At 36.5% G+C, this 13,673-nt stretch overlaps 1 protein-coding gene across 35 annotated transcripts in view; it reads right to left on the reverse strand.

Moving 5' to 3' along the window:
- Nrg4 (neuregulin 4) overlaps window positions 1-13,673 on the reverse strand; it is a 202,647-nt gene that overhangs the window by 188,021 nt on the left and 953 nt on the right. For 15 of the 35 annotated variants that reach the window (XR_009225257.1, XR_009225256.1, XM_058573765.1 and 12 more), the window contains exons 2-4: window positions 12,671-12,773; window positions 11,532-11,593; window positions 7,447-7,535 (exon numbers count right to left, since the gene is read on the reverse strand). The gene's annotated coding sequence lies outside the window, so the exon portion shown is untranslated. Of the gene's footprint in view, window positions 1-7,446; window positions 7,536-11,531; window positions 11,594-12,670; window positions 12,774-13,324; window positions 13,668-13,673 lie in introns of those variants that run through there. The other 20 variants (XM_046427904.2, XM_058573789.1, XM_058573780.1 and 17 more) reach the window with 8 other exon arrangements.

A 13,673-nucleotide genomic window follows, 5' to 3' on the forward strand; every position in this document is an offset into this window, starting at 1 on the left:
GATGCAAAGTAAAGTAACACAAAAAATTGGTACCAAGAGTGGGGTTGTTGCTGTGAGAAACCTGACCATGTGGTTCAGAAGTCTTTGGAACTAGTTTGGGGGAGAAATCTGAAAAAGTCTGGGGATGCAGGCTGGAGAAGTCTTCAAATGTCGTAAGTGGAGTTAATCAGCTATTTTGGTAGGAATTCAGAAGACCAGAATGACAATAGGAATGCAGACTGTGTACATAAAGTTTCAGAAGAAAATGGGTGTTCAGTTGGGAATTGGAGTAGAGGCTACTCATGTTACATTCTAGCAAAGAACTTGCCTACATTTTGCCCATGACTTTGTGTGAGGCTGACTTTAATCTGGTGGAGGAAATTTCAAGACAGCACAGCAGTTAGTGGCATGAATTTTGCTGACAGATTTTTAGCTAGGTTTACTTAAGAATCAAGGGGGGGTGGTAACAGAGCCGGAGGATATTAAATACTTGCAGTTTGACCAGAAAACTGCAAGTAAAACTGGGGCCAAGGAAGTTGTGGTGGTTAAAGAAATTATAGCTGCTAAAGAGATGGTAAATTCTTTGTGTGGAGACAATAGGAAAGATGACTTTGGGGCATCTCAGGAATTTGAAAGACCATACCCATTGCAGGTTCAAGGATGTAGAAGGGAAAATTCCTTTGAGAAAAGATCATGGGGTCACCCTGCTCACACAGGTGACCTAGGAAGTTGTTTTACAATGTTCAGTTACACAGGCGCTCAGAAGTTGCTGCAACTTCAAGGGGACCAGATATTATATGAGTAGTCTTCAGACCTTGGCATTATCTATGTGATGCTTGTTTTGCAGGAATGCAGGATGCTGGAGTTAAGGGGTCAGGGAGGCTTCCATATTTCAAAGGTCTGGGAGGCTAAGCAAAGTGTATCAGGGTGGTAATTCCTGTGCTGCCCAAGAGGATGATGCATAAAGCTATAATGATGAAGCCAAAGCTGGAATGGAGACCTCAGGAATTAAGAGATGCCAGTAATGTGGACTGTCTGCCAAGCAAAGATGCCAGCTAGGGAGAGAACCCATACATGCTGCAACCAACAAGGCCAAAGGGTTGGAGCTGCTCAAGCCTCTGGAGAGAATGTCTCACTACCATGTGTCCTAGCCATTATAAGACTTTTATTTGACATTATATAAGACATTATAAGACTTGTTTATTTGCTGACTTGATTTCAGTCTTGTTTTGGTCCCATCCCTCTTTCTATGCCCCTATTCCTCCCTTTAGGAATGGGAATGTTTACTCTGTGCCACTGTATATTGGAGAGAGAGCGAGAGAGTGAGAGAGAGAGAGAGATTTTATGCATACGTGTGTGTGTGTGTGTGTGTGTGTGTAACTTGATTTTGATTTTATAGGGGTTCATAGCCAGGAGTTTGCCTTGAGTCTCAGAGACTCTGAACTTGGACTTTGGAGCAATGTTGGAACTGATTAGACTATGGAACTCTTGGAGATGAACTAAATGCATTTTGCATTGTAAGATGGACATGAATTTGGGGGGGCCAGGGATGGAATGTTATGGTTTGTATGTGAGTTATACCCCCAAAAGCTCCTGTGTTAATGCAGGAATATTTGGAGGCAAAATGATTGGTTTGTGAGAGCTATAACCTAATCAGTTCATCCTAGTTTGAATGGACTATTGAGATGGTAACTGTAGGTAGGCAGGTGTGACTGAAGGAGGCAGGCCACTGGGGGCATGCCCTGGAAGGGTTCATCTTCCCTGCAGCCCCTTCCTCCCTGCTCTGCTTCCCGGCTGCCTTGAACTAAAGAGCTTCCCTCTGGCAAGCCCTTCCACCATGATGTAGTGCCTCACCAGAGCAAGGAACTTGGTCGACCTTAGACTAAATCTCTGGAACCATTAGCCAAAATAAACTTTCCCTCTCTATGTTGTTCTCATCAGGTATTTTGGTCACAGTAAAGCAAAACTAACACAACATCTAAGGTCAAAGCAAGCAAAAGGGGTTACCTCAGCCCTATCTGACCCTTTTTTCCACAAAGAAAGGAAAGCCTTCTGTGAGGTCCTCCAGCAGACTTATGGGCTAGAATTGCATAATATGGCCATTGTAGGAGTAAGAAATGTTAGAAAATCAAATACTTTTTCTAAATTTTTATGGTAGAGGTAAGGAACAGGCATTAGATTGGCCAACAAAAATTATCTGCTATAGTCCTCAAACCTATATACACACATACTTCTTCCTATATGTTCATTTGAAAGCATTTGCCAAGCTTCCACAGAACTTCGAGTTTACTGGAATCTCAACAAATATCGTGCATGAAACAGAATATATCCATTGCCTCTTGAAGAAAGACAACTTTATGTCATCCAGTTACTATATCTAGCTTTGGTGATTTTCTGTCTGGTCTATCAAGCCCAAATATGACGTCATTTATCTGCCTATCTATACAGCTAAAAGTCATCTTTTTCTTAATTTCTTCTTTCCCATATAAATAATGATGAAAAAGAAAGAACAGAGATACCTCAATAAAAATTCCCATTCAGAAAAAGGGGATAATGGGAAGCACACAATGGTCAATGGTCCACAATCCATATCATATCTCACTAGACAGAAATCACAGACTTCCTGGCAGGCAATAAAGCAAATTCTTTGATTACACAATATAGTAGTTTCTAATCTGAGTCTGAGAATCTTGTCATTAAGCTCTGCAACCTTATCTAAGACAGATTTTAAAATGGATACCTTTCCTACAGCTCCACAGCTTCTGTAGGCTACTTTGCATTGGTTTCATTAGGGAGGTAAGGATGAGAATTGCTTGAAGGTTAAAATAAAACCTTGTAAGGGCTAGGGGTGTAGTTCAGTGGTAGAGTGTTAGTCTAGCCTGTGTGAGGTCCTGGGTTTGATCTTCAGCACCACGGAAATAAGGAAGGAAGGAAGGAAGGAAGGAAGGAAGGAAGGAAGGAAGGAAGGAAGGAAGGAAGGAAGGAAAAAGATCAAACTAATTGCTAGCTTTGTTTCACAGTTCTCTCAAAAACATATCCAACTTCTGTTTTATTTGCTTCAGACCAATTCCTTGTATGAATACTGCAACCCGCCCCCTACTCAAATATTCCAAATAATCTTTGGGCCTAGACGCTATCTCTTAGCTGTTGACTCTGAACTTTTATAATAGACTTGAGGCAATTCCAACAATAGCCAAAATTCCAAATTATGGGGCTCATTGTCAATTTAAAGGAGGAGCTAAAATCAGAGTGCCTCTAAAGCAAAACTATGTTTTACCCACACCCTCTCTTTCATGCTGAGCACTCATTTGAGTTACACCCTCCTGCAGGATTCTACCAAAGTCACAAGAGATAACCAACACCTGACAATATTCCAAATTTTTCCTCTCATTTCTCCTAATGCTATTAGTCTCAATTTGCACAAAGTCAGCCATCCATAGAATAGCAGACACAGGTTAACCAAATGTTTTGCTATCAAATAACAAGGGCTACAGCTTTCCTCTTCTTACCTTTTCCTATAAGTCCAGAAGTTCAACAATGTCCCTGACTCTTTCAATTTTTCTCCTACAAAGCCCTCACCTTGTGGGAATCACATTTGCAGCCTCATGCTTGTCATTTCATGGTTGTATTATGATGGCTGCTACAGTTCCAGGCTTCACATTTGCATTTAAGACATGAAGAAAGGGAAAATTGGATAATACTAGCCACTAAAGGCCCCTTTTGGCAGGAAAGCCAAAGACCTCCCTGAACTCTGCAGATTCTCCCTTCACAATCACTGGCAAAGGGAAATGGGGTTCTCATGACTGGTTTCAACTAGTATGGGCTTTTTTTCTGGGCACACTGCTGCCCTATGAAAATACAGGTAAGCAATGGAGAATGGGTATTAGAGAAACTACCAAGATTATCTGCCACACATAGATATTTATAGTCTTAAGCAAATAACGGCTATTTGGTGAAATTTTAGACACTATAACAAAAGTGGAGGGGAAAGGACTCAGGTGGTGTTATAGAAATACATTTTAGGGAAAGAGATCCCCAATTAAGCAAACTAATCCTATTTAGAATCTATCGCTGAAATGAGTGCCCTTTGGGACTTCTGCTTTGCACAGATTCTTCCCTTCCTTCAATTCTGAACCCACATATTCTCTAAAATACCCATGTTTATTAACAACTGTTTCTATGGCAGCAGAGCCCCTGGTGGTGGGGCCCAGATGTGGAGGCTATTTTTATAAGTTAAAGACTGACAGCACATGCCAATAGCAGCTATTATTGATGAAATCCTTGAAGAATTTCTCAAATAGATAAATATTGTAGAAAAACAAAACATATTCAAAGTGCCTGTTGTTTACTAAGAAACATCTTGATTTTGATTTGGTTTCTCATCTAGGTCATCCAGAAGAAAATATACTGATCATCCTGGTACATGGTTTATGTAACTGTTTTATCTCATTGTAAATTAATTAATTTGTACTCTGGCATTATGCATTAGGTGCATCATGTTGTAGGAGTAATTTTATCCTCTCTGGGACCCTACTGACCAGTTTGAGTTTTCAGGACCACAAGACTGAGGATAAGATCTTTGTAAGTTTACTATGGTTGTACCACTTGATGTGCTCTTTTGAATAATAGCAGCTAGCCTACCCTAGACAACAGCCCTTCATATCACTGAGTATCACTGAATTTTTGTAGAATGTTTATAGAAGCAATAAATCTCGTTCCTTGTAGCAACTCACGAAAGCCACTTTTGTGTACATTATTCCAACTATAAATATGCTCAAGTTACCAAGCATTCCAAGTATAATTCTTGGCAAGCAACCCTATCCTCAACTCATTCTTTTTATCTGTTAAAAAAGGTATGGGGTTAGCATTGTGGCTCAGTGGTAGAGCACTTGCCTAGCATGTATAAGGCACTGGATTTGATTCTCAGCACCATATATAAATAAATAAATTAAGTTCCATCAGCAACTAAAAACAACTAAATATATATATATATAATTTTTTAAAAGGTATGTAGTATACAGGATCCAACATCTGGGGTCTAAAGACAGAAGGCTTGATAAGAGTGCAAATCCCACTTCATAACAGGTGTGACTCTGGGCCTAGTTTCCTCATCTATATATGAAGGCAGAAAGAGGAACAGAGTAATAGTAAAATTAATAGCACAAGAATGCTTAATACTTTAAGCATTCCTATTTGAAAATCCATAATTCTCAAAAATTGAAACTTCTTGGGTGTCATGTCAGCACTCAAATTTTGGATATTGGATCTTGGAGCATTTCAGGTTTTGAATTTTCAAATTATGGATGCTCAACCAGTAAATCTAGATAAATATTCCAAAGTCTGAAAAACTCCAAAATCTGAAAAACATTCTTGATAAGGGATGCTCAACCTACACCTATTTCAAAAGGATATATGAGTATAAAAAGAATTTGTGTATGCAAATGCCTGGAACTTAAGAAGGGCTCAATGAGTGTCAACCATCATCACTACTCCTAATTAGAAAACCTAAATTGTGAATGGCTATATTTTATGTAATATAAAAATGACTTGATAATAAAGATTAACTTTTTATGAAAACTATGAAATAAAAATTTCCCCAAATTAATAATTCATCAAAAATCACAGTACCAAAGTTATTTGGTAAGTGATTCATAAACTCATTTAAACTACTACCACTTGACAATAGGAAACTTTCCACTCTTTACTGCCAGAAATAGTCTTGAATTATGCATGTTTCCTACAAAATGCTGCAGCTCTGTACAACAATGGCAAAAAGATCGGGATATTATATTTCTTCCCACCCCCATTATCCCCTTACAGTGTTGTCTCTTACCCTGATCTTCCTAGAGGTTTCCCATGTCCTCAAAGCCTAGAAACTCTGACTACAATCAATAAAAAGCCCAATAGGATGTATCTCTGAATACTGCCCTATGAAATAAGGGAGCTAATCACCTCGAGACTTTTCACATTCGTGTGCCCTTCTCAGGCCTAAATTACCATTTCTCCACCCCACTCCACTTTGTCCTTAGATACATAAATGATCATCCACATATTTTCTTGTTTATGAGAAAGATCATAATGGTCCTACTGTTTCTCTAACAATTCTCTACTTCCTCACCTACACAAAGACTTCTTTTTCTTTTGTTTCTGTTTTATTTGACCTCTGAGCACATGCCTCTTTTGCCTTTGACCTTCACATCTTCATATTTAAACACTCCCAGCCACACTTTCTCTACACACAATTCAACTTCTTGGTCCTCTTCCTCCTCCCTCAACCCTACCCTTCAACCATATCTACTAGAAAGTCAATTCTTTGAGGACAAACTCTGTCATAAATTTATTTTTAATTTCTTGATACTTCACTCTAATGACGATCTGTTCTCCCTTATATCACAAGAAGCCTTTTCCAATATAACTATTGTCTCCTTGTTTTGTCCTTTTCCTCTGACCCAATGGAAAAACATGAGGAACAGCTTTTTCCTTGCTCCCAAATGCTATTCTCAGATTAACACATTCTGATCTACTTCTCACTGTCTGAAATATCCACCTTATCCCACATTTTTGAGAACAGGCCTCAACAATCCTACATACTCTTCTTGAAATTTATCCTACCTTCCTCTCTACTCTTGGTAGACGTGATTCATTAAGCGTCCACAATTCAATTTCTATCAATGTTAACATATATGTACTTGAACATGACACAAACCAGAAAAATGGAATGTGTTAATGATAGCCATAAGGTCAATAATGGAATAAAATACATGACTGTATCTCTACTCACAAAATAACTTTGTACTTTTCCATAACATTCTTTTTTGGGGGATTGAATACAGGGCACTCAGCCACCAAGCCACATCCCTGGCCCTATTTTATATTTTAATTAGAGACAGGGTCTCACTGAGTTGCTTAGAGACTTGCTAAATTGCTGAGGCTGACTTTGAACTTGCAATCCTCCTGTTTCACCTCCAAAGCAGCTGGGATTACAGGCATGCATCACTGTGCCCACCCCATAATATTGTTAAAGTCAGGTTCTGTTGCCCTGAATCACCCTCTGGTTTTCAAAATAACCATAGCATTACAAGGTTAGGAGGTCTGATGGTGGGTACTTAAGCAGATATATAAGCTATTCTTGGCAGACAATCACTACTTAGAAGATCTTCTAGAAAGGTAATTCTTCAACTTCCCAAGACTGGGCTTAGACTTAACAAGCTTACAGAATTTTGTTGTTCCTGTTTTTTTAAAATAAATAGTTAACATATAATTGAACACAGTTCTATACGTATAGAGTTCTCAAATATTAGAATTGAGGCTTGTAAAACTACAAATTGCAAGATTTTTTACTCTGCAGAGACTACCTTCATTGTCTCTTAGTTAAATGAAAACCAATGATCTAGGAGTATAATTAAAAAATTATGATGACATATACAGCCCTAAGGTGTTAAAAAGAAGGAATAAATAATTACTTACCTGTTCTGTTCTTGGATGAAAGATTTTTTCTAAATTGCAAAGTAAAAGGAAACCGACTTTCTCTTTATGGTTCACCTCTACTTCTTCTGCTTTAATAAGAAATGTAGACACCATAAAGGAAAAAATTTAAACAAAATATAACAATTTTAATAATGCATAAAAACAAGACAGTAGGCTATGTTTATAAATTTCATATGAATTTTTTTACTTAGTGATACCTAAAAGGACTTTATAAGTAGAAGCTTCACTTTGTTAATATTTTAATTTTACCTGCTTCTTTACTATCTTTTTAAAAAATATTTATTTATTTATTTTTTAGTTATAGGTGGACACAATGTATTTATGTGGTGCTGAGGATTGAACCCAGTTCCTCACTCATGCTAGGCGAGTGCTCTACCTCTGAGCCACAACACCAGCCCTCTTTACTATCTTTTAAGGTCCCAAGAAAACTATTTATTGTTATTATTTCCAAACACAAGGCTAGAAGTTGGGTTAAAAGGGAAATAGAATTTTATTAAAAAGATTATTGGAGGGGAGGGAGGTCCTTTCAAACATACAAGTAGGGATTTTTGGAAAGGGCAAGGAATTATATATATTTTTACTATAAATGCTAGTCTTTGTGTTGTGTCCCCTGAGAAATAATTTTACATGCATTTTCATAAAGGCTTAATATGGATTATTATTTCAATAAAGTAGTAGAATTCATGAGAAAAAATGGGGGAACTTGGTATATATTATAATCTTTCCTCCACTTCATTTTCCAGTTTAGCACAGTAGTGCATGCTTGTAAGCCCAGCTACTAGAGAGACTAGCAAGAGGATGAGAGTTTGAAACCAGCCTCAGCAATTTAGCAAGACGCCATCTCAAAAAAATTAAAATTTTAGAAAAGGTAGAGGATATAGATCAGTATAGAGCATTTGCCTAGCACATGTAAGGCTTTGGGTTTGATCTCTAATACTGCAAAAAAATAATAATAAATAAAAATAAAAAAAGCTCATTTTCCCAAAAAACATTTATTCTATATGACACTAAGAAGATCAAGGCAGTGGCTCCAAATACCTTCATTATATAAAATGGTGTATATGAGTATTAAAAATGTTTATATCAAGCCAATTGTTGGAATGTAGTAATATAATGAACATAATAGGTTTAATAATAATGTATTTTTCAACCACAAAACATCAGAGTTGATCTGCTTTCAAATTCAATCATGCTGGGCTTTGTCTGGTTCACTTTTAGTCTGTTAGTAAGTGAAAAGTCAAATTTTACTCTTTACATAAAATAATCATATAATCATAAAAATTTAAAGCTAGAAAAATATGGGTCCCTCTCTTTTCTGAGAGACCTACTGTCTCCCTTGAGAGTGTCCCCTTTTCCTTTCCCTTCAATAAAATTCATGCCTATAACTCTGGGGAAGAAAAAACAAAAAGAATTTCTACATGGGGTTAAGTTAGAACTTCTCTAAATCAGAGACATTTACTTGATTGCCTTACTGTAGGTTACAAAATGAGTTAAGAGGTAAAACCTGAAATCCAGAATGGCTTCCCCACTACGTAATGATTCCTTAAACTTATGTAGGTATAACTCTCTATATACATATGAGGCAGTGAGACACCCTGGGTTGAACTTCTGGTCTCTGAATCAGACTGCCCACGTTGGAATCTTGGTTCCTTCATTTGCTTATCTGTGTGATCTTGAGCAAGTTACTAAATCCATCTATCTGTGCCTTAGTTTTCTCATTTGATAACATGAAACTGATAATAAATATACCTTCCCAAAAGGATCATTATGAAATATAGATTTAAACACATAAAATAATATCAAACATATTGTAAGCATTCAATAAATGTCTACAATTATTAAGATTCTATAACACATGGACATGTTATTTGCCAGGTTTTAATGTAACCTAATTATATTAATTGGAATATTAGATCATCTTTTGTGCTCTCAAATATATATTTGTTGATATTTCATTTTGGCCCATGAATTATGTAGTCAAAGGAACAATTTCATCATGAAGTACATGTAAATTCCAAACACATAATAAAACTCACTTAAAAATTAAATAGCATTCATTTGGTGATGCTTTGGGCCTAGTGTGGTATACTCAGAATATTTGACATCCAGAAGGATCTTTTTTTAATATCCCCTCTTTGATATGATGAGACTATTTCCTTTAATGATCATGAAATAACAGGGGAAAAAAGTTGTTCATAGACCTTTATTTTATTTATGTATTTATATGTGGTGCTGAGAATCAAACCCAGTGCCTCACACATGCTAGGCAAGTACGCTACCTCTGAGCCACAGCCCTAGCCCCGTGAAAATTCTTTTATTTAACTCCATTTACATGACAATCTGAAATAAAACATTGTAGTTCCAAATGTATAATTTATTGTTTTTGAAAAAAGGAAAAAAAACTTATGCCTACATATTGGTCTGTTCCGGTAGTAAGAAACATTAAATCTCCTATTTTCTTGACTCAGTTATTTTTATTTTTATTTTTTTTACTCAGTCAGTTTTAAAGCAAATATGAACAATTAAAAAAGAATAAATTTCAAAGTTAAAGATACTTTAGTTTGGTAATTTAAAAAATAATTTCACATATGAAATTAAATTTGTACTTGCTAACCAAAAATATTACACCTCAGTTTGCACTTTTTCTAACTCTTGTATTTGACATAGAAATAAACACTTAAGTGGTCACACAGGATGACAACACTGAAATAACCAAATTGTTCCTTTACTCTTACTATCATGGCTATGTAGGCTATGTAGGACCAAAGGGATTGTATACATGAACTATGCCTGAAGTCCTGAATTACCTTACACTTTTATAAATTTACTTAGAAACATATTCAGTATTTGAATCTATGTTTAGTGAAAGTCAACTGTATCAGAGGTAGTTCTCTAAATTAATTTCCTTATGAAATATAATGTTTATTAAAGGATAAACCATTACAATCTGATAAATTATTTGCAAGGGGCTGGGGACAAGCAAAATGGGCCTAACACAAGCAAAATGTGATATTTTGAAACTTACATATGTTACTAAAATTTAACAGAATCATCTAAATTGTTTAGAACCTAGACCCCACATGAGATTTTTCAAGGAGGAGTATTTTGTCACCAACATCATAGAGAATTATTGATATATAAAAATTATTGGCAATAAAATGCAGATAGTGGTCTTATTATAGTTTTAATCTACACGTAATAAGAATTACCACCTTTGTCCAAGGTGACTGCTTTTAAGTGTCCCAAGGTTGGTACGCCAGTGATCAAGGTGAAATCTATCCGTACGGTATTGTTTTTAAGATGAGCATGCTGATGGGGCTGGGGTTGTGGCTCAGTAGTAGAGCACTTGCCTCGCATGTGTGAGGTACTGGGTTCAATCCTCAGCACCACATAAAAATACATAAATAAATAAACAAACAAAGATTTAAAAAAAAAAGATGAGCATGCTGTGTTAGGTATATTTAACCTAGTTGTAAGAAAACCTCTTCACAATTAATGTTTATTGAATGCCTACTGAGTGCATTGTATTGTGTTGTATCCACATATACTGTTTATACAAGGATGTTGCTAATTACAGGTCAATTTCATTTATTTAAGTTATCTCAACAGGATTTTAATTAAAACCCTTCTGGCTAACTATGCATACTTAAATTTCAAAATAAATAACAGTTACATATATTCTGCAGGCAAGCTTTCCATTGACTCAAATTGGCTTTCTCCCTCTACATTCCGAATAATTGAAGCTTTCTAAAACAACATTTAGAAGAGCTTTCAAAATATTAACATTTGCATAAACATTAACAATTTGACTTTGGATATTATTCAAACTTTAAAAAATCATGTGGCATCAGATTCATTTGTTCTATTTTTTTTAAGTAGCCACTTCAAGAAAATAAAAATTTTAATTCTGACATCAATCTTTTTCAGACATTCACAGGATCAACATAATCTCCAATCTGCCCTCCCATAACCTTGCAGCTGCACACACACATAAATTTTATGCTTATGTGATCTTGGCATTTCTGAAAAGTCAGTATTTTTGACAAAAGGAAAATCTAGCTTACCTCAAAGGTTATCTTGGTATAGGAGATCATGCCAATTACAGTCACCTTAGGAACAGGTCTATCTGGCAAGAAAGTGACATACAAAGCTTAAACCATTTCTTCCATTCCTGCTCTATAGCTCCTAAACCCTGGTTGGTTAGCTCAACCAACAAAATTCCTTTCATTAGTCACCTGTAGTCTGCTGAAGCAGCACCTATACTATTTATAGCTTTAGGTTTGAGGTGAGGTTCCAGAATTATTTGTAAACAAGTGTTCCCCATTGAGTCTTAAAAACTAGGTAAGTTAAAAAATAATGCCCTAAGCAAAAGGGGAACCAGCTGTAGATCTTCATAGTTCCTCTAGACAGATCAACCTCAAGGGCTAATCCTCCTCCAGATGTTAGATCCTGGGATATTTGAAAACAAAGAAGGCCAAGTATGGAGAAAAGCAAATGGCATCTCTTCTACACCTCTGATTTAGGTTTTCAACATCCTGAAGAATTTATCAAGAGAGGAAGATTTTACTTTGGATAGGTGCTATGGAAATAGCACACCACCAGGGGGAAACATAGAGCTGACAAATTATAAATGTTTGGGGATTTTTGACTTCACACTACAACATAAAATGGTTGCACCTACAATTTCCATGAACTTAGATTACCAGAGAGAAACAGAGATAGAAACAGCATACTTAAAAGACATGGGTAAAATATATTAGCATTTAATTTTTATGCAGATCTCTCTAGGTCTTTATAGATAGTCATTGTAGGGAAAAAAATGTTCATTTGAAATTTTTTAAATTGCATTAGAATACAAAGATTCCAGTTAAGCTGAAGTGGTCTTCCAATTTCTCTCTACAGGTTTCAAAATACTTGTTCTACTTTAATTAATTAGCATTGTAACTGAATGCTTTTCAAATCAAAGGCGTTCAAATCTTAAGTAGAATTCTACTAAGTGGGGAAAACATAGAGTGGGTAATAACTTGGGTGAGCTATGCCAAAGCTCTTTTAAGATCAAGAGCAGTTGAAATGTTGCCACCACCTGCCAGAAAACTATACCTCCCATCCATTGAATCCTCCATTAAGTATTCTTAACCCACTCCCATTTTTCCCTTTCCAATCCATATTTCTTCCCTCTCAACATGTGAAGGAAAATCCTTACCAAATGAGGCAGCTTCTACTGATATCTCCTTCAAGGATCCCCCGCCCCTGAAGTTCCACAATTTACTCCAGTTGGGTAAGAAATGCTGACAGGTGAAGGAGAACTGAAGAGGAAATTTGATACTCCAAGTTTGCCAAAATTAGATACTCACTCCCTATCTAGATATTCCTATATCTAAGAAAATTTTGATGCAAGCTCCTGGGGCAAATCTGACTTGGGTTTTGGAAGTCTTCTAGTTTCCATCATCTCACTAGAACAGCTGAGATGGGAAAAGGAAGCAAGAAAGATAAAGGGCATTCCTGGGAGGCCAAATGGGCCTAACTAAATAAAATCTTTAGAAGAGCTATGAGAACAAAGGCCATCTAGAACTTTATGTCCTAGAGATGAGTGTTTCCAATCTGTTCAAGTATTTTAATGTAAAAGGCCAGGTCTCCATAAGAAAAATGGCTATATTTTTATATTTTTAACATGAATTGACAAAGACTACAAATAATAAAAGCTACAATAAACCCAGAAGCTGCTTAAATAACTGTGCTCACAGCAGCACCTTCAGTCATTAGAAAGAGTTGTACATTTATGAGTGAGGACTTTTTTTTTTTTAATCTACAGAGACTATTTGTTGTTGCATCCAGATTGCTCAGTGACTCCACTTACCCAACCAGTTAACTAGTGATCATGGCTCTAGAACGAGCATTCTCAATCCGGGCAGGATACCTGCTCAGGGCAAAATCTTACTTTTTGTGTATAAAGCACTGATACACATACAGTACATGCAGAGGTGCACATTGCATCTGTGATAGCTGAATTTCACGGCGGGGGGTGGGGATGAGAGGGGGAAATGTCTTCAAAGCCTTAAGGATAATGAAGATGGAGCGAGAAACACTGCCTTACAGAGGTCCTGAGTTGAGACCATCAAATGAGAATACTGACAGTTGTTTTTCTCCCAGACAGTAGACTGAGAGTCAGGGGTCTCTCTCTCATTCTGCTACGACCCCAACCACAA

Source organism: Marmota monax, unplaced genomic scaffold (genome assembly GCF_021218885.2).
Source record: "Marmota monax isolate L192 unplaced genomic scaffold, Marmota_monax_Labrador192_F-V1.1 WCK01_AAM20220418_F8-fsc00111, whole genome shotgun sequence".
NCBI classification, from domain to species: domain Eukaryota; kingdom Metazoa; phylum Chordata; class Mammalia; order Rodentia; family Sciuridae; genus Marmota; species Marmota monax.